Genomic DNA, 19,438 nt, shown 5'->3' on the forward strand with positions numbered 1-19,438 from the left:
TGAGCTTCTGTCCCACAAGTTTCTTGAAGGTCTATTATCTCATCAAGAAGTCTTCAGGGTCAGAATGAAGAATGATCATTGTCAGGGGATAGGGAGGAGCATGCAAAGAAGAAAAGGAATCCATGAGGGAGAGGATAGGGGGTTAGGAAAAAAAAAAAAGAGCTAACAATCTTTTAGTCCTTTTGCAGTCGAGACCAACTGCCTTCTAGGCATTGAAAAACCCCAAAACCTTGTTCTTCCACAGAAGCTCACAGTCTAGTAAAGGAGACATGTCTTTAGTTTTGTTGCCACAACTTTAGAAGGCAACAAGTACAGGTGTAGGGGCATGTGGAGGGTGCCCTGGGCTCTCTAAGAAAGCTCCAACCATTGTGAGACACAGGAAGCCAAGGGACACCAGCCCTTCCTAGGGCCTTACCACATCCCTTCTCTGCCAGGGAGTCCAAACCATCTTGACTGGGGCCTTTATACCTTGTGATTTATAAAATCAGAAAGACCTCACAACCATCACCCTGAAATTTCACTTAAGTCACATAGATATTATAGTCTACTAATGTCTTGAGAAATGAATAGAAAATTAAGTCCTTCAGTAAGAGTTTTCCTTTAAAAAACACAAGAATATAAAACATTGATTTCCTTGAACTCTGGAGACATTTAATAAATTCAATAAGAACTCAGAATGTAGCTAAAAATGCCAAAAGGCTAGAAAATACAGGGCAAAAGGAAGGCAGATGGTAAAGAACCTCTTCCAGCTTTGCAGGCTGAGCCCTGTGCATTTCCCATTGCTCATCAACCAATTTTAACATGCTGTGATTACACAAATGGTCACCTGTCTTTTCTTTCGTGGTACAAAGTAAGTTGTGATCTCAATCCTCTCAATAGCTATGTGGTAACATCTGAAACAAAGCAAGGACACTTTGCATCTTTGTGAGTGTCATGCCCAGTACATAGGCTTAATTATTAGATGTGACTGAACTGCTCAGTGGGTGGGTAGATGAGTAGACTTGAGGGAGTTTGGGGTAAAGAAGGAAAGGAACCTATAAAGGAGGCATCAAGGGTAAGTAAGCTTGAGGAAAATATTTGGAACCGGGGCTGGGAATATGGCCTAGCGGCAAGAGTGCTTGCCTTGTATACATGAAGCCCTGGGTTCGATTCCCCAGCACCACATATATAGAAAAGGCCAGAAGTGGTGCTGTGGCTCAAGTGGCCAAGTGCTAGCCATGAGCAAAAAGAAGCTTAGGCCTTGAGTCCAAGGTTCATGACTGGCAAAAAGAAAAAAAAAAAAATTGGAGCCATTATGCGTACCAAGTCTCTAGAGGAAACAACAACAAAAATCCAGAAGGAAAGTACAGAGTAGCCAGTCCTCCATCCTGTATTGATCCCACCAGTCATCCACATCTGACCAATCTTGCTCTAGCTATCATCCATGATAGGCCAGTTTTATTTTTCCCTGAAGTGTTTGTGCTGGTCCTGGGGCTTGAACTTAAGGCCCAGTGCTCTATCACTTGAGCTACACCCCCCCAATTCCAACTTCTTGATGGTTAATAGGAGATAAGAATTTCATGGACTTTTCCTGCCCAGGCTTGACTTTGAACCAAGGTTCTCAGATCTCAGCCTCCTGAGTAGCTATGACTGCAGATGCGAGCCACTGGTGACTGGCTTCCTAATGTGTTCTGATGCAAATCCCAGATCCTTTACTTATCCCATAGCTTACCTAAGTGCACATCACTAGCAAATTTAGGACACTCTTTAACAAAAATTTGCAAGTTATGTTTTATGTTCTGAGGTGCAAATAAGTGTGTGTGTAATGAAACAAGTATTTTACATAGATAAAAATATCACTGATAAAGACAAAAGACTACAAAAGCAATACTTGCAAAACTGGTGTAAATGAACTGAACAACTCATGGAGGGGAAAGGGAAAGGGGGAGGAGGGAATGAGGGAGGAGGTAACAAACAGTACAAGAAATGTATCCAATGCCTAATGTATGAAACTAACCTCTCTGTACATCAGTGTGACAATAAAAATTTTTTAAAAACCTGAAATGTTGCAGAAAAAAAATATCAGCACAAGTTTCTCTTTTTTATGTTGGTATTCTCACTGCCACACTTTTGCAAACCTGTATTACACCTTAAATCTATCAATAAATGATAGTTTGCACAAAAGTGCTCTTTGTGACTTTCCACATAGCAGACTCCAAACTGAAAGAAGGTTAAAGTTAAAACAGCAGAAGAATGGGATCATAAATTCCAGAACAGCCACTGATACCATGCCATGCAATCATTAAAATGAAATCAACTGGAATCAGTAGCTGCCCTACCCACACTCCGGCTAGGGGAGCCCCTGCTGGTGGCCTTGCTGCCCTGCAGAGCTACAATATGATCCAATCTTCTCAGTCACATCTGAATGGTTCAGGGTAGGTCCACTTGAACTAGTGACAGCCAATCCCCAGGCAGAACAGTAACTTTTGATTGGAAAAGCCAACCTGGAAGATCAAATTGGGATTTGACTTTCAGAGATCTGGAGAAAAGAGGACTGAAATCCCCAAATCCCCATAGTTTGGGGTGGCTGTTATAGGTGATAGACAGTGGAAGTTCTGAGAGTTCAGAGCAGAAATGTAGAAATCAGCAGAGACCCTGCCACCCACCCCAGGATTCTGGCAGCAGCTTTGGTTGCTGATGGCTTTCCATGTCCCAGCTCAATTTCTGCAGAGCTTAGCTGCCTTCCATTCCTTCCTTGGGTTTCTGCAATATTCTCTCTCTCTCTCTCTCTCTCTCTCTCTCTCTCTCTCTCTCTCCCTCTTTAAAGATGATTTAACTTGATGAAATAAAATGTTCCTTGCAACCAAATAAACCTAGGACAAAAGTGTTCACAAGATAAAGTTTAATGGGGAAAAAAGCCAGTATTTGAACTAGGTTGTATTTATAGCCACACAAATGATGGCAAGGATTAAAAGTGAGCAGAAAAGATGGACGCAATTAACATGTTAGAATAGGGAAATTATGAGTGATTTTTTTCTTTGTGCAAGTACTGGGCTTGATCTCAGAGCCTAGGCACTGTCCCTTAGCTTTTTCACTCAAGGCTGGCACTCTACCACTTGAGCTACAGCTGCACTTCTGGCTTTTTTGCTGGTTAATTGGTGGTGAGAGTCTCAAGGATTTTCCTGCTCAGGCTGACTTCAAACTATAATCCTTAGCTCCCAGCCTCAGAGTATATAGGATTATAAATTTGAGACACCAGTATCTAGCTGTAAGAGACTTTTTCCCTTTTACTACTGCTCTTTGTAGTATTGGCTCTATACACACACACACACACACACACACACACACACTCACACACACACACACACCCCTACCTAAGCAAAGGTATATATAGTCCTAAAACATGTTTTTAATTCAATGTAACCCTCTGTCTGGGAAGTTGAATGTAAGGCCTCTCCAAAATGGGTCTCTTCTGACAACTACCTGAGATTTGAGGCCTGTTTGAACTGTTCCCCTAATGAATTGTATCCAGATACATCTGAGACAGGGACACTATTTGTGAACATGGGATGTGTTCTAGTCTATAGCTTCTCTATTAAAGCAATCATTACTTACAATAGGAGGCCCTCTGTACTTTTCCAGGAGACATCATGGAAGATCTAAAGTAATTGAGGAAGTTTTAATTTTCAAGATAGGGAAAATATGGTTTCATTTTGTTTGTTTGTTTGTTTTTGGCCAGTCCTGGGCCTTGAACTCAGGGCCTGAGCACTGTCCCTGGCTTCCTTTTGCTCAAGGCTAGCACTGCCACTTGAGCCACAGCGCCACTTCTGGCCGTTTTCTGTATATGTGGTGCTGGGGAATTGAACCCAGGGCCTCATGTATACGAGGCAAGCTCTCTTGCCACTAGGCCATATCCCCAGCCCTATGGTTTCATTTTGTAACAGACTTCCCCCTTAAAGCAATACTTTTCACCTTGATAATGATGAGTCACTATGAAGATTTTTAACACTTGCTAAATATTGTCAACTTTTGTTTTGTTTGACTATTTATAATATTAAAGTAGACTCAAGAGTTATCTAATGTTTCTCTACAGAAAGGACTAAGTGGAAATTGCAAGGAGCAGTATGGTGGGAAGTAGGGGCTTGGATCTAGCACTTGTCTTCAGCTCCCACAAGTTAGCTCCTTACTGTAGCAGATCTCTGTAAAGGCTCTTCCATTTATAATGTCATAGTTGTGTGCCAGAATAATAAAGGAAAATTTTGCTGAAAAGGAGTGCATACCTATACTTTTTAAGGGAAAATAAACCAAAAATACTTATAAGATTAACCTGTAGTCACACATAGTAGTACATGCCTGTAATCACAGTACTTAGGAGGCTGATACAGGAGGATTGTGAATTTGAGGCCAGTCTGAGCTAACAAGACGTTGTCTCAAAGAGCAAAAACAAATAAGACTAACCCTTTACATTACTTCGAATCTGCTCCTAAACCTTATCAAGATATGCACTATACCAAAATAATACACATCGTCTTGCTACATGTTATATTCTATGACTGTATTGGAAATGTTATATATATGTTTGGAAATGTTATATTTTATTGTCTTGAGTTTTCCTAGTCTGAAGATTATAACTGAAATATAAAGAAGTCCACCTTAATCCAACTCCTCAATATATTCAGGGCACTCAGAGACCCAGGGAGCAGCAGCTTGGGGATAAGAGTTACCAGAGACTTTGCCCAATGTGTGTGGTGTGGCCAAAATGCAAACTTTATCCCACATCTCATGGCCTGTAGGTACTGAGCCTTAGTGATTCCTCTAGACATTTTAGAGGGGAAGGTGCTCAGCTTCTCTCCCTGTCTCCTCTGCACGTGGCATCTCATTCTCCTGCTCACCTTTGTCTCTTTCCTTCTTGGCACCCAGTCTATTGTTCTCTATCAAGGTATGCTATCATCACCTGGGGAGACTGGTGGTCACTTTTCTGGGAAGGCATCTCAGATGGGAGAGAGTGCGTAACAGAGGTAATGGTTCCCCCAAATAATTCAGATTTTCTCCCTTGTCTGAACTGTGAATTATTACTTTTCATGCTTCCCATCTCTCCTACCTCTGAGCCATTAGTAGAATCCTTGCTTTCAAAATCCAACCTTCCAACTTGGGCATGATTGCTCACTCATGTATTCCCAGCGCTTGGGAGGCTTAGGCAGGAGGATCAAGAGTTCAAGGCCAGCCATGGCTACATAGTGAGATTCGGTGTCATTTTAAAATATTTTATTAGCATATATTAGTTGTACAAAGATAGGGTGGGGTTCATTGTGACATGTACATACATACATACAGACATACATACATACCTCCATACATACAATGTGGAACTGGGTATTGAATTCAGGGTCTTATGCTTATTAGGAAAGCACTCTACCATTTGAGGCACTCCTTTAGCCCCAAGGCTCTGTTCTGTTTTTGTTGTTGATCATGGGCCTTGAAATCAGGGGCTGGCTGCTGTCTTTGAGCTCTTCTTGCTCAAGGCTAGCCTTCCCTCTTTGAGCCACAGACCTACTTCTCGTTTTCTGATGGTTAATTGGAAATAAGAGTCTCACAGATTTCTTGCCCAGGCTGGCTTTGAACTGCAATCTTGCCATCTCAACCTCTCGTGTAGATAAGATTACAGATGTGAGCCACCAGCACCTGACCCCACTTTTAAAAAATCCAACTCAATAAATGTATTATTGGAAGTTCTGCAGGGCATTCTGCAATTTGGCAATGTCCAGTAACACTGAGGATGACCTAGTACATGTCCTAGAAATATGTCTGCACATGAACACATGGAGATGAACAAACCAATACTTACTGTAGTACTGTTTGAAAGACTAAAAAATCTGGAAACAACCTAAATGTCCATCAACAGAAAAGTTAATTAAAACCCAGACCACTTGCACACACTTTTACATGCAAAATAAACTGTTATACAAATTGAAAACCAACTGAGTTTCATGAATTGGCACACATATGTAACATGACCAGCAAAACCCAAAGAATATGGTACTATTCTAGATTTTGATGCATCATTTCAAAATACATACATAGGTAATAAGAGTATAATGAAATTCAAGGACTAATAAGGATCAAATTCAAGGTCTCAGTTACATCTGGAGAGTGGGAGGAGGAGAGTGCCATTGAGCAAGGAAACCCAGGTGGCCTCCATGGCAATGATATTTGTATCACTGTCCACTGAAGAGCGTAGAGAATAAAATTGTGACCATTATGCCCCTAACAGCTATTTTGCTCCTGTACCTTTGGTTGCTAACCCATGGGGAAGTGGAAAAATACCAGCAGTCTTCCTATAGCTACTCTGTAACCACACTCCCCTCCACATCCCTCTGTGAACTCTGTACTACCCGAAAAGATAATGGCCATCTGGCCTGGGACCTGATTAACTGTCCGCGCCTGAAGCCCACTCAAGGTTGGACATAACTAAGTGTCAGCTCTCAGACCCTGGCCGGGACCTGGGCACAGAAGATAGGAACCGCCTGGCTCCAGGAAAGTGGCTACGTGACCACTCCTGGATGCCCACCTCCAGGGTTAAGGCCGTGTGACCCATGCTTCGGCAGGAAGACCCAGGCCAATCCTGAGGCGACTGGTAAACTAGGGCAAATGTCAACCAATCATTTACTTGTAACCAGGGGTCTTCCTCATCTTCCCTCATCTTCCCTGTACTTGTCTATAAAAGCTGTGCTGGAATTGTGCTCGGGGCCTCTCAGCGTCACTGACAATGAGTGCACGGGGGTGGGGGTGGGTGGGGGGGAACTGGGTTCGAACTCACAATAAAACGACCCTTGCGGTTTGGCTTTGACTGTGGACTCTGATGGTTGTCTTTGGGGGCCTTAAAATGTGGGCATTACATCCACAATCATTACAACTAACTAACACAAACTTGATGGTTAAAACACATTAAATAGTAGGGTACCAGTGGATCATGCCTGTGATCCTATCCACTCAGAAAGCTGGGACCTGAGGATCAAAGTTTGAGGCCAGCCCAGGCAGTAAAGTCCTCAAGTTTCTACCTCCTAATTAACCAGCAAAAATGCTAAACTGGAAGTGTATAGCTCAAGCGATACAGTACCATCGGTGTGTAATAAACCTAGCATAGGAACAAAGCCCTGAGTTAAGCCTGTTACCATCACACATACACACACACACACACACACACACACACACACACACACACACACACCAGCAGCAGAAGCAGCAGAAATTTATTTTCTCATAGTTTTGAAGACCAGAAGTCTAAAATAAGTATCATTGGGCAGGAATGCATGAAGGTATGACCAGAGCTGTACTCCCACTGTATCTGGATAATCTGCTCCTTACCTCTTTCAGGTTTGGTTGGCTGCCAGCATTGCTTGGTTTGTGGTCATATCACTCCAATCATCACTGCTTTTCCTCTGTATTTATGGGGCTGTGTGTGTGTGTGTGTGTGTGTGTGTGTGTGTGTGTGTGAGAGAGAGAGAGAGAGAGAGAGAGAGAGAGAGAGAGAGAGAGTTTTCCTTCTATACCCTCCTGTAAGATATTCAGGGTATACCTGAGAAAGCCAAGATAAATTGGGATAATCTTCCCATCTCAAGATTATTAATCTAATCACATCTACAAAGACTCTTTTCATAAAGTAAATATTTTCAGCCTTTAGAGGCTAGCACCTACTACTTTTGGAATGTCATATTTCAGCCTTTTGCAAGGTGCTTTATCTTCTTAAGCTACATAGTAATAAGAGATATAGGGTTCTGCCTTGGGCCAGGACAATTTCACAAAAGGAGAGGAAGAAGAGGAGGAGTACCACCTTCTCATCCTCAATGTGAAGGGGACTATGAACACACCATCAACATTCATGAGTACATCCAGGGAATGGGCTTCAGGAAATGTCTCTTGAGCACTCAGTGAGATGGGGAAATTTTCCATGAAGAGATGGGGTCTCCAGATAGGTTCATTGATGTTCTAGGTTCCAAAGAGCTATCTGAAGGAATAAAGACTGTCCCATATTATATCCACGTGTAGTTGTCTAGAAGGTGGATTATAAAGACTCACCAAGCAAGAACAAAAGCAAAACCTTTTCAAGTCCAAGTAGAATGGATTCTGACTCCTAGCAGCAGAATTTCAAATATTGTAGACAGGTAAATGGAGAAAAATTTCAAGCATCTTTCATAGGCCACTATCAGTGCCACATACTTTCCGTCCAAACCTTCTGTTTCCCACCCCTCTAAGGTCAAATTGCTGCTAGAGCTCTGTGAGTCACATTCATCCCCAGGAGATGACAGATGCACTCAGGAACTCTCTGGCCAGCCTGGACAGAACTGGAAAAAGCAGGTGGCTACTCCTTTGTCAGTGGCTTTCAGCTGTGAGTTAAGTGGGTGTTTGCACTTTGCCAGCAGCTGAGTCCAAACAGAAAACCAGTGTATGCACCATGGAATCAGAGTACTTCCTGCAACATCCCTCCCAAGTGAGGGTGTGGTTGGTAAGAGCCAGGACCAACCCATTGGGAGATGCTTTGGAAATATACAACCTAATGCCATTTTGCTTAAGGGCATTTTTGTGCATTGGAAGCTGTCTAGATGGGTAATTTTTGAACCTATAAATTATTAGCAGGAATAATTGCAGGGAAGGAAGGAAGAAGATGTTGAGAAAGAGTAATGTCAGAAGTAGAGGTGTGGCTCAAGTTGTAGAGCACTAGCTAGCCAAGGGTAGAAAGGCCAAACTAGAGTGAGAGACCCTGAGTTCAAACCCCAGTACCAACACAAAGAAAAAAAATAAGGAAGCGTATGGGGGGGGGGTAAGTTTGATCAGTGTATATGCATGTATGTAAATATAACAATGTGATCCTTCATACAATTAATTTAGGTTAAAAAATTAAAAAACTTCTGATGGTCCTAGAGTTTGAATGCAGGGCCTCATTCTTGCTAGACAGATACTCTACCACTTGAACCCACCCTTTTTTTTCCTTTTAGTTATTTCTTTAGATAAGGTATCATCCTTATTTTCTCTGAGCTGGACTTGAACTTCCATATTTCTAATCTTTGCCCTTGGGTAGCTGTATTACAAGGAAATATAATTTTTAATGTGTCCATTAACACATTCCTTTAGGCACATGAACTGTGTTCCTGTAATGGGAGGAGGGGTTGGGAATAATTGCTTTGACAAACTTAGAAGCTGAGGCTGTTGACATTCCCTTTGTTAAGTCTCAGCTCTGAGACTTGAACTAAAGGTGATTGCTCCAGTTACTTTTCATTCTTTACCTCTTTTGATTTCTTTCCTTTTACTTCTCATAATCTTTGACCATTTTGTTTACTCGTTTTCTCATATACTTATTGTGCCTATCTGCCACAAGAAGATAGGCTCTCCAAGAACAACAACCCTACCCTTGGTGTTCACTCTTGTAGCCTCAGAGCATATGACAGGGTATGGTACATATTGAGACATTCAGTAAACATTCATTGAGTGAATGAGTGAGCACAGAGATTTAATCAATATCCCAAGACTCAGAAAGAATCAGTAATAGAAATGAAAACACAACCCAGATATAAATGTATTCATGAACCTAAACATATTCAGCCAAAATTGCTTCCCAATTTGCTGTTTCTGGTATGTTCCCACAGCTGGCCTTGTAAGCACACTCATTTCCCAAATGGGAAATCTGAAACTCAGCCAAATGAAGTGTCTTGAAAAAACTATGTGGCTAGTTACACTTATGAATTGAACTTGCACCTTAATTTCTACCAAAAGAGTAAGACTTGGGGTTTTTTGTTTTGTTTTTAATCTCATTTTGTTTTTTTTTCCTCACCAACAAAGCATATTCTATCAGGAAAAGTGGTTTGTCTCCATGAGAAAAAAATAGTTTAATATAAAGACAGTGTCGTATTTGGCCAGTCAATAACCAGTACATAAGGAGGTTCATCCAAAGAACAATTACTAAGAAGCCACCTTCATCTAGGCTGGTTTAAGCCCACAGCTCTTAGGAGAATTGTCCTGGAGCCTGCTAGAGGAAAAGGTGAATAAAGTAAATAAGCCATTACAATATGGAAGGTGGAGATCACATTATGATTAGGAGGCTGTTATGAGGGTAGAATGGGCATTATGGGAGCAGAGAGAACTATCTGACCCTTCCTTGGTAGAGTGGGGAGGTAGAAGTAAATCCCAAACTGCCTTTGGAAGAATAAGATGGAGTTAGCAGGAAAAAGAAGGTAGGAGCCCACATTCCAGACAGAAGAAAGACTGCCACATGGAAGTAATTCATATAATTCAGGAGCATCTAGAATATGGGGGCCTGTGGCAGAGCAGTGGAATGTGAAGCTATGTAGGTGGCCAAAGGTTAGATCAGTGGTAGGGACTTAAATGACAAAAAGCTCAGTTTTCCATCTGAAAGTGAAGGAAAGTAATTGAAGATGTTAAATCTAGAAAATAGCCAGTCAAGGTGGTATATACCTGTAATCTCAGCACTTCAAGGAAAAGGCAGGAGTTCAAGACCAGCCTGGGCTATATAGCAAGACTCTGTTGCAAAACAACACTAAAACAAAATCTAAGAAGTAATTTAATTTGCATTAAAAATAAAATCTGAATATAAATTTATTCACAGTGAAAACAAATTCATAAGAATGGGCCAGAGAGGCCTGGGAATGTGGCTTAGTGGTAGAGTGCTTCCCTAGCATGCATGAAGCCCAGGGTTTGATTCCTCAGTACCACAGAAAATGCCAGAAGTGGCACTGTGGCTCAAGTGGTAGAGTGCTAGCCTTGAGCAAAAAGAAGTCAGGGACAATGCTTAGGCCCTGAATTCAAGCCCCAAGGACTGGCAAAGAAAAAAGAATGAGTCAGAGGCTGAAGTCCTGTGAGAAGCAAATCCTCTGCCCTCAGATTGGAGCAGGGATGCCAAGGTCTAAGCAAGAAGGAGCTGGTGACCTTTGGCAGCAGACAGAGGCAACCTCCTTTATTATGCAGTGGCCTCCTGGTCAGATGCTTTCCCTCCAGGAAGGACACTGGCCTGAGCTAGCTGATAACACTGAACAATGGCTCTGGCAGCAAGGAGACAGAGAAGAGACAGGGGTGGGCTAAAAGTAGAAAAACTTGCTATGGGGCCAGGGCACTGCTGTAGGTCACACAAAAGTCTGAATTAAGCAGAAGGGATAGAAAGAGAAGGTAGCTAGGGGAGACTTTTAGGAGGCAGAATCATGTGAATTTAGGGATTGATTCTTTATGGAAATGATGGAGAAACAGGAGTCCAGGATGACTGTTTACTGCTAGCCCAAAGGGAAAATGGAAGAGTATTTGCCTGGAGACAAGGCTAGATTCATTACTTGGCTCACAACAGTAACCTGATGCTACTGAACCTTCATACACACCTGACTGAACCATTTCAGATCCTAGGTCTTTAGAGGTCCCAGTTCATTTGCACATGGGACTCTAGATGACACAGCTTCCTTTCCCCCCTGTAACTCCAACTTGTCAATTCACCACATCTACCCAGCCGGCTTTCTGTGGTCCTTCCCTTGCTTTCATTCCTATCTAACTATGTCCTTGAAAAGAAATGTTGAGTCCCTAACCCTAATACAAGTGAATGTGACCTTATGAGAAAACAAAGTCTTCACAAATTGAATCAAGATAAAATGAGCTCACTAGAATGAGCCCTAGTACAGTCTAATTAATGTCCTTGTAAGAAGAGGAACACACCACATAAAGACAGGAACACACAGGGAGAGTATGATGACAGAGATTGGAATGATACAGCTTCAAAGTGAGGAGGGACAAGAATCTTCAGTGACCACCAGATGCCAGGAAGAAGCAAAGAAAGGCTCCACCCAGAGTCTCAGAGGGAACATGGCCCAACTAACACCTCCATTTTAGGCTTCCAGCCTCCAAAACTATGGCAGAATAAATTTCTATTGCTTCAAACCATTCAAGTTGTGGTAGCAAACACAGAAAACCAATAGACCAACATTTCCGTGTGTCCATTTTTCTATGTATGGAATGTCCACTTAGGCATTTCCATCTAATGTAGTGATTTTTTTGTTTTATATTTCTTATTAAACAGCAAATTAATATATTTTTTCTTTGTTGGATATGGAGCTTGAACTCATGGCACAGACACTGTCCCTGAGCCTCTTTATGCTCAAGGCTAGTGAGCCACAGCGCCACTTCCTGTTTTTGAGTGGTTAATTGGAGATAAGAGGCTCACAGGAACTTTTCTGCCTGAGCTGGCTTTGAACTATGATCCTCAGATCTCAGCCTCCTGAGTAGCTAGGATTATAGGTGTGAGCCACTGGTACCTTGCTAAGAATTATATCTTACATATCTTTATACATGCAGCAGTCTGGTACAGTGGTTAAATTAATCAATATTCCTTAAATGAAAATAAAGGCAGTTCTTGAAGAAATTTAGAGAGTGGTGGGAATTCACTAGAGAACAGCAACTAGAAGGGGCAGCTAGGGATATGCAGATGAGATGAGGTCCGTGAAGGAGGAGCCATGACCATGTGTCACTTGTGTCAGGATAGAGAGAGACATGATGAAGTAGCAGCCTTGGGAGTCAAGGAGAAAAATTCTTCCTAGATTTCTGCTCTGTGGTATATAGTTCCAGGGATCTGCCAGACACTCTTTGTGAGAGTTGTGTAGGAAAGAACCATAATTGAGGAATGAGGACCAGCATGTGTGGCAGGAAGGGCTGAGGCTGAGATGCATTATGGAGATGCTTATGAATGATGATGAGGAAAGAGGCTGTGTGTCCATAATGGCTGAGGATGTTGGGAATAAGAAGCTTAATGAGTGAAACCTGCCTTGGGTATTAAAAGGCTTGTCCACAATACCACCTGACTCCTGAGAGCTGGCTGGGCTGGCCTAGTTGGCTTCTGAAAGCAGCTGTCTTAGGAGGGAAGGGGCTGGCTGCATTCCAGAGCTTAGAAAGATTGAAAGTAGAGCTCAGTGCTTGCAGTGAGGGAGCCAACACATTTATGCTAAATCCTGCTTTGAAATATTATAGGCTTAATTTAATGTCATCACTTTCTAATCTTTCCAGAAGTATAATTTCAGTTAATAAGATGCACACTTGATTAATTAGATTTTTTTGTTCCTGCCCATCAGATAAATTTTCTTGATTTCTATGTCCCTCTTTAGAGGGAGAAGAAACATGAAATAAAAGAAGCTAATGTTTTTATGCATTCTCTTTGAGCTTGAAAACCTCTGCAGGAACTTACCCTGTAGCCTTTACTTAGTTTTGCTTGTATGAAGGGATCAAGGAAGATCAAAGTGAGCTTCAGCTGTGGTCACCCATAAGGAGTCCTTCTAACACAGAGTCAAACATTCTTTTGGAAACTTCTGAAATGTGATATTTAAGGATGCCAGAAAATTGGTGGTATAGTACTTTCATAAAATTAAGATAAAATTATTGTTGACTAGAGTCTGTCTTGGACAGAGTAGGGCTTCCAAGTAGATAAGCCACTAAAAACAAGCAGTTAGGAAAAGAACATATTTTGGTTGGTTACCTAGAAAACAATATAGATGTAGCATTTCTAGAAATCTGGGGGCAAAGCTAGTTTGCACTTTGGCTGCTTCATCTTCCTTTTGTGGGGGTTGTGAGTTTTCCACTCAGGCTTTATATATGCTAAGCATATGCTCTACAATTGTGATACACACTGAACACCTTCCATCTCTGGCTTCATTTGATTCTACTTAAGCCACTGACTAGAAAATCCCTATATAAGAAATAGTGAGAAGTAAGTTATTTTGTGCCCTGGAATGTGTGTGTGTGTGTGTGTGTGTGTGTGTGTGTGTGTGTGTGTAGCTAGGGTTACATGTGTGAGCCACCAACACCCAGCTCCTGGAAGACTCCTAAGCAGATATAAGAAACAAGCATTGCAAGCTTTCAGCATTCCCTGCTTGGTATTTTATACATCAGAACACTTATACAAATAGCACCAACCCACAGGCCCCAGGGGCTGGTTTCCCATGCTTTTCCCTGTAGTCTGTTTCCTCCTAACTTCTAGTCCATGGGCAAGAAAATAGGAGATATCAATTTCTGTTGTGAGAGCTTTGTGTTTCCCTTACCTGCTTTAACCACAAGATAACACACAAGGTCTAGAACTCTGCCCAGGGCACAGGACCACTTAATAAGATCATCTGATTGGCACAAATAGGAAGACATACTTTTGAGAAAACAGCCACTTTGCTTTCACTGGACATACAGGACCAAAGCTAGAAGAAGAGACAAAAAAAGGCTTGTGTAATAATAAAGGGTTGCATTCTGAACTTTAAAAGAAATACTTTCTGTAGTTTATTTTATTGATCCAAGTAAAAGGTGATACTAGAAAAAGGCTTAGCAGGTAGTCCTCACTAAAGCTCTTTCACTGAGTTTTGGAGGAACCCTCTGGTTACTCTCAACCTCTTCTGTGTGTCTTTGTTTCATTATTTTCTTCCCAGCATTCCGCTGTTGATACCTCACTCTGCCATGTGAAACAAGATGTAAAATCAGCATGCTTTCCAAGCAATGGTGATTTTATGAGTACCATGGTAGGGAGAGGCTGTTAGAACAACTTACTCACTAATTCCCTGATTCAACCAACCCTTACTGAGTGCTCCTGATGGCAGAATCACATTCACAGGGTTATTCTGTTGGGGAAAAAGAGCACCCAAAAGGCCCAGGTGGAAGAGTAGATACCAAGTGAAACGTAAACAATCCCAGGAGATCTTGACAGACGAGCAAGAAGAAGGTGATCTTGGAAGCGGTAACTCAAGCATAAGATTTGAAATGGTATTTTACACAAATTAATAAGGTGTGCTCTTTCATGAAAAGGTTAAGGAACATAAGTATTTCTTTTCTTTTCTTATTGGGTTTAGCATTCTTTCTTTTAAAAAGCTTTCATTACTAGACACACACATACAACCCTCTCCCACACACCTATTTTTTGTGTCTTTCCCAGCTTTGATTCTCTGCTTTGTTAGAGAAAACTTGCACTTCACAAAAGTGTATCTTCCTATTTATGTCATTCAGGGCTTTTTGTTTTGTTTTGTTTTTGCCTGGTCCCAGGGCTTGAACTCAAGGCCTAGGCACTATACCTGAGCCTCTTTGTGCTCAAGGCTAGTGCTCTAGCACTTGAGCCACAGTGCCACTTCCAACCTTTTCTGAATAGTTTATTGGAAACAAGAGTCTCACAGACTTTCTTGCCCAGGCTGCTTTGGACCACGATCCTCAGATCTCAGCCTCCTGTGTAGCTAGGATTACAGACATGAGCTACAAACACCCTGCTTCATTCAATTTTATTTTGTTTTATTGTTTTTGGAGGGAGAGCCTCAGTGCCTGGCTCAGTCAGGTGCACTTATTCAGAGGGCCTGTGCTCTGGCATCTTGGGAAGGGCAATGTGACTAGTGGGAAGGACACAAGGGAAAGGAAGTAGCTCTGAAAAGAAAAGGAGCCTAGAGAAACAAAGGGGATTGGATTGTGGAGATCCTGGTAGTTTAGCCTTTACCCTACACAATATGCAGCCTCTCAAGGCTGAGCTTTTTGAGCAGGAGCAAAGGAGAGTCTAATTGCCTGAACCATACCTTATCACTGAGTGTGGTAAAACAAAGTTGAATTTATAAGTTTGACATCATTACTAAACCCAATTAAAAAAAATATGATAGCAGTATGAAGACAAGTAGGAAAAAAAAGTAGACCAATCAATATGGAGGCTGTCATAGCCATCATTAAAAAAAAATAAAATTATAGTGACATGTGGTGGCTCACACTTATAATCCCAATAATTCAGAAACTTAAGGGAAGGAGACTGAGCATTCAAGGCCAACATGAGCTATCTAGCAAGACCCTGTCATAAATTAATTAACTAATTGAAATAAAACTATATATTTGGGACATTTCTAACTAGGGCAAATGCAAGCATGTATAAATATAGCAATAAAGTAAAAAGAGCCTTCTTATTGCACTCAATAGCTAGAATTCAAAATAAAGTTTTTAACAAAATGTTTACACCAACATCACGTGTGTGTGTGTGTGTGTGTGTGTGTGTGTGTGTGTGTGTGTTGCTGGAGTCTGAACCCAGGACCTAGTTTCTGGTAGGCCCTTGCTTTCCACTATGCTCATGCTCATGCTTAGCCTCTATATTCTGAATCAAAGCCTACACTTATTATTCCATGAGTTCAAAGAGTAATAAAATGCCATAAGGGTTTTTGTTTTTTTGCCAAATTAACATCATGACACTATAGAAGGTAGAACTGCTTACTTCTCACAATAATTTACAAGCCAATTAAGACTTATGAAAAATTTAGTCACATTAAAAAATGATTTCTGGCCAAGCACAAGATGAATTCAAAGCTTCACCAAAACAATATTTCACATTTTCTGCTTACCATTTTATTTCACCTCCTTTCTTCTTTCCAGTTTTTTGTCTCATATGTTTTGAAAAGAACTTTGTGTCCAGATTCCATAGGTGTTTAATTTTTAAAGGGTCAGGGACTAATGAAAATTCTGTGGTCCTAAGGGAGACATGTGCTCTGAGTGCCTTGTCAAAAAAGTTGCCTAGGCCACTTGTAGGCTTTTGTGGTAAGATCTTTGAAAAGAAATAATGAGTCTTTCATAGTTGCTAATCAAAGCTAGTTTTTAAGCAAAAAAAGAAACAAAAATTGAAAAGATTAATCTTTGTCCTTGGCACACTCTCTGTCTCTGTAATACTTTTTATATTTTGTTTAATCTTGCCTCTGCTATCATGAATTTCTACAATGTACTACAAAATGAGATCATCCTGTTGGGGGAGGGATTACCTGAAAAGGAAAAGAACAATGTGTTATTCTTGTCAAACAAAGAGCTGCTGCTAACTCTGTGCTCATTAAGTCACAATCTTTGGGTATTTTTCCAGGGGTTGGAGTGAAGGCACTATCCACTTTTCTATCCAGGGACCTGTAGTTGATGATTTAGGCAGGATGATTTAGGCCTCCAAAGCCATTTCCAGCTTTGGAAATTTGTTCTTGGTGGGAATCTCAGTTGTGTCCACTTTTGTCCATTCCAAGGACAGAGAGCCAGCTGGCTCAGCCGCACACAGGCTACATTAATAGTGTCTCCTCTCCTTTTCCAAATATGTGATATTGGGACAAGCAACTATGAGGAACAAGAGCAGAAACAATTGCCAGACAATTCTGTGTAATGTATTTATTTAAAATAGTGTATATGATTTGCCTTAAACTCAAGAGCTACATCAGAATCTGCATCTAGCATGGAATATTCCATCCACAATTCATCTCTTAGCAGTGAAACACAAATACAGCCAAATTCCCGGCTTGAGTTGTTTGATCTAGATGACCTCCTTCAAGAACAAGCAGAGGCAGGGAGAGAAAGCTCTGTTTAGAAACTTCCAAATGGAAATCTTCTTTGGATCACACTGAGAAATAAAGTGGCTCAACTATTCTAAAATATAAGGGAAAGTTGTGCTCTTGATCTTGCAGGCAAACTATTATTTTATGTTTTTCAATTGTTGAGGAAGGTCTCTTCATCTGCATTCGCTTGTAATATAGTCAGGAATGGGACAAATAGGAGGCAAAAGTTTAACTGTGATAAGGGAAACATTTCTCTGAAGTTCCTCAGAGAATTCTCCACCCCCTCCTGTGCTAACATCTTTTCATTTATTAACTATAATAAAAATATTATATCATATTGTGGTAACCCTTTTTATTAGAGTCTCCAAACAAAGACATTAAGTTTGAGCCCAAATTTAGGCTCAGTGTGATGTGTGCCAGGCCCAAGCAGGAATAAAGCATGCTGCCCAACAATTAAGAACAGGAAGATAAGTTTTGTAGATTCTCTTGAAAACAGAATTACTACCTCTGAGCTGGGCTCCTGCTGACAGCCCAGGAGAGGCCACACAGGTGCTGAGAGCACTGGTGGAAAGGACAAGCCCATCCTGCTTATGGTCACTGAGAACCCTCTCATGTTCCTGGGCTAAACAGGACTGTCAGATTGTAATACTAGATTGGCTGGGAGGTCCTAGCCTGGGAGGGAAGCAGGGAGGGAGGGTAGTGGGGAATACTCAGCTGAGAACAAAGGCAGGGTCAGGGCCAATAATTGCCTGGCTTGGGAGAATTCTCAGGGGAACACATCCCTCTTGCCTTCCTGCCTGCTTCCCCTCCATTATCTCTATCATCATTCCCTCCCTTACTGAAGCCCTCATTCAGCAGAAACTCAACCAGGGACCAGGCTGGAAAATCAAAATAGAATCATTTTCAAGAACCCTGAAATTTTTCCTTAGGAGCAGAATCTTAAACACTGTCCCCTGGGCACTAAGGGGAATGAATTTGGAACCCAGAGGCATAGTATAGAATCTTGCCTAACTCCACTCCTCCACAGTAAAGGAAGCTGTGGAGGAGGAGAGGGATTAGAGAGTGAGGGCCTGGTATTGCTGGAAAGAGGACAGACAACCAACTCGTGGGACCTCTCAGACCTAGTTGTCTTCAAGTCCCCAGGAACCTGGTATGCTACAGATGCCACTTTGGGATGGCTCTGTCTGTTGTGAAGTGGACTAATCTGGAAAGGGAAAGGCAGAAAGCCTCCAAAGATTGGAGTTGAGGGGCTAGGAATATGGCCTAGTGGTAGAGTGCTTGCCTTGTACATATATATACACGAAGCCCTGGGTTTGGTTCCTTAGCACCACATATACAGAAAAATCCAGGAGTGGCACTGTGGCTCAAGAGGTGGCTTGAGCAAAAAGAAGCCAGCCACAGTACTCAGGCCCTGAGTTCAAGCCCCAAGACTGCAAAAAAGAAAAAAAAAGATTGGAGTCGAGAGAGGGAAGGCAGGAGATGGGGCTGCTGCAACAAAAATCCAGGCATGTTTAGCTCCCTACTCCCTATGAGGGCTCTGAGAATCTGAAGCAAGCTCTGCTCCTCTGGAGTCTGGCATCTCAGCTTTCTCTTGGCTTGTGGAGGCATGGCTCTAGGCCTTCTAGTCTCACATTATCCTTGTCTGTATCTGCTGTGGATGGGCAGCAAGACAGGGAGGGTTTGTCAGCTTCTCCAGCGCAGGCATTGTATGAAGCCACTATTCTTGATTTCATAAGAAGTCTTCAAGGATCTTTCAGATGCTGATATTCCATGACTTTAGAATAGGGAGGTAAATTTTCAGGTGGATTAAGTAGAAAGACATATCCTTTCTTCCAAAGTAAGCTAATATTTCTCTCCTGGGGGAATGAGATAACCTCTGAGCCTCAGTTTTCTGACACAAAACGGAAATAGTGCTGGGAGAGAAGGTGCTAGAAAGCACCAAAGCCAGAGAAGAACCCTGTGGTCAGGCTCTAGGAAAACAACTTCCAGGTCCTCCCCTCAGCTCCGGGGCGGGGCCGGCACAGGGAGGGCGGGCTCAGGGGGGCGGGGCGAGGAGGCTGGCTTTGTTTTCGCCCCGCCCTCGGATGGCCCCGCCCCGCCCTAGATATCGCGAGAGGGCGGGCCCG

Source organism: Perognathus longimembris, chromosome 5 (assembly GCF_023159225.1).
Source record: "Perognathus longimembris pacificus isolate PPM17 chromosome 5, ASM2315922v1, whole genome shotgun sequence".
In the NCBI taxonomy this organism is placed as follows: Eukaryota; Metazoa; Chordata; class Mammalia; order Rodentia; family Heteromyidae; genus Perognathus; species Perognathus longimembris.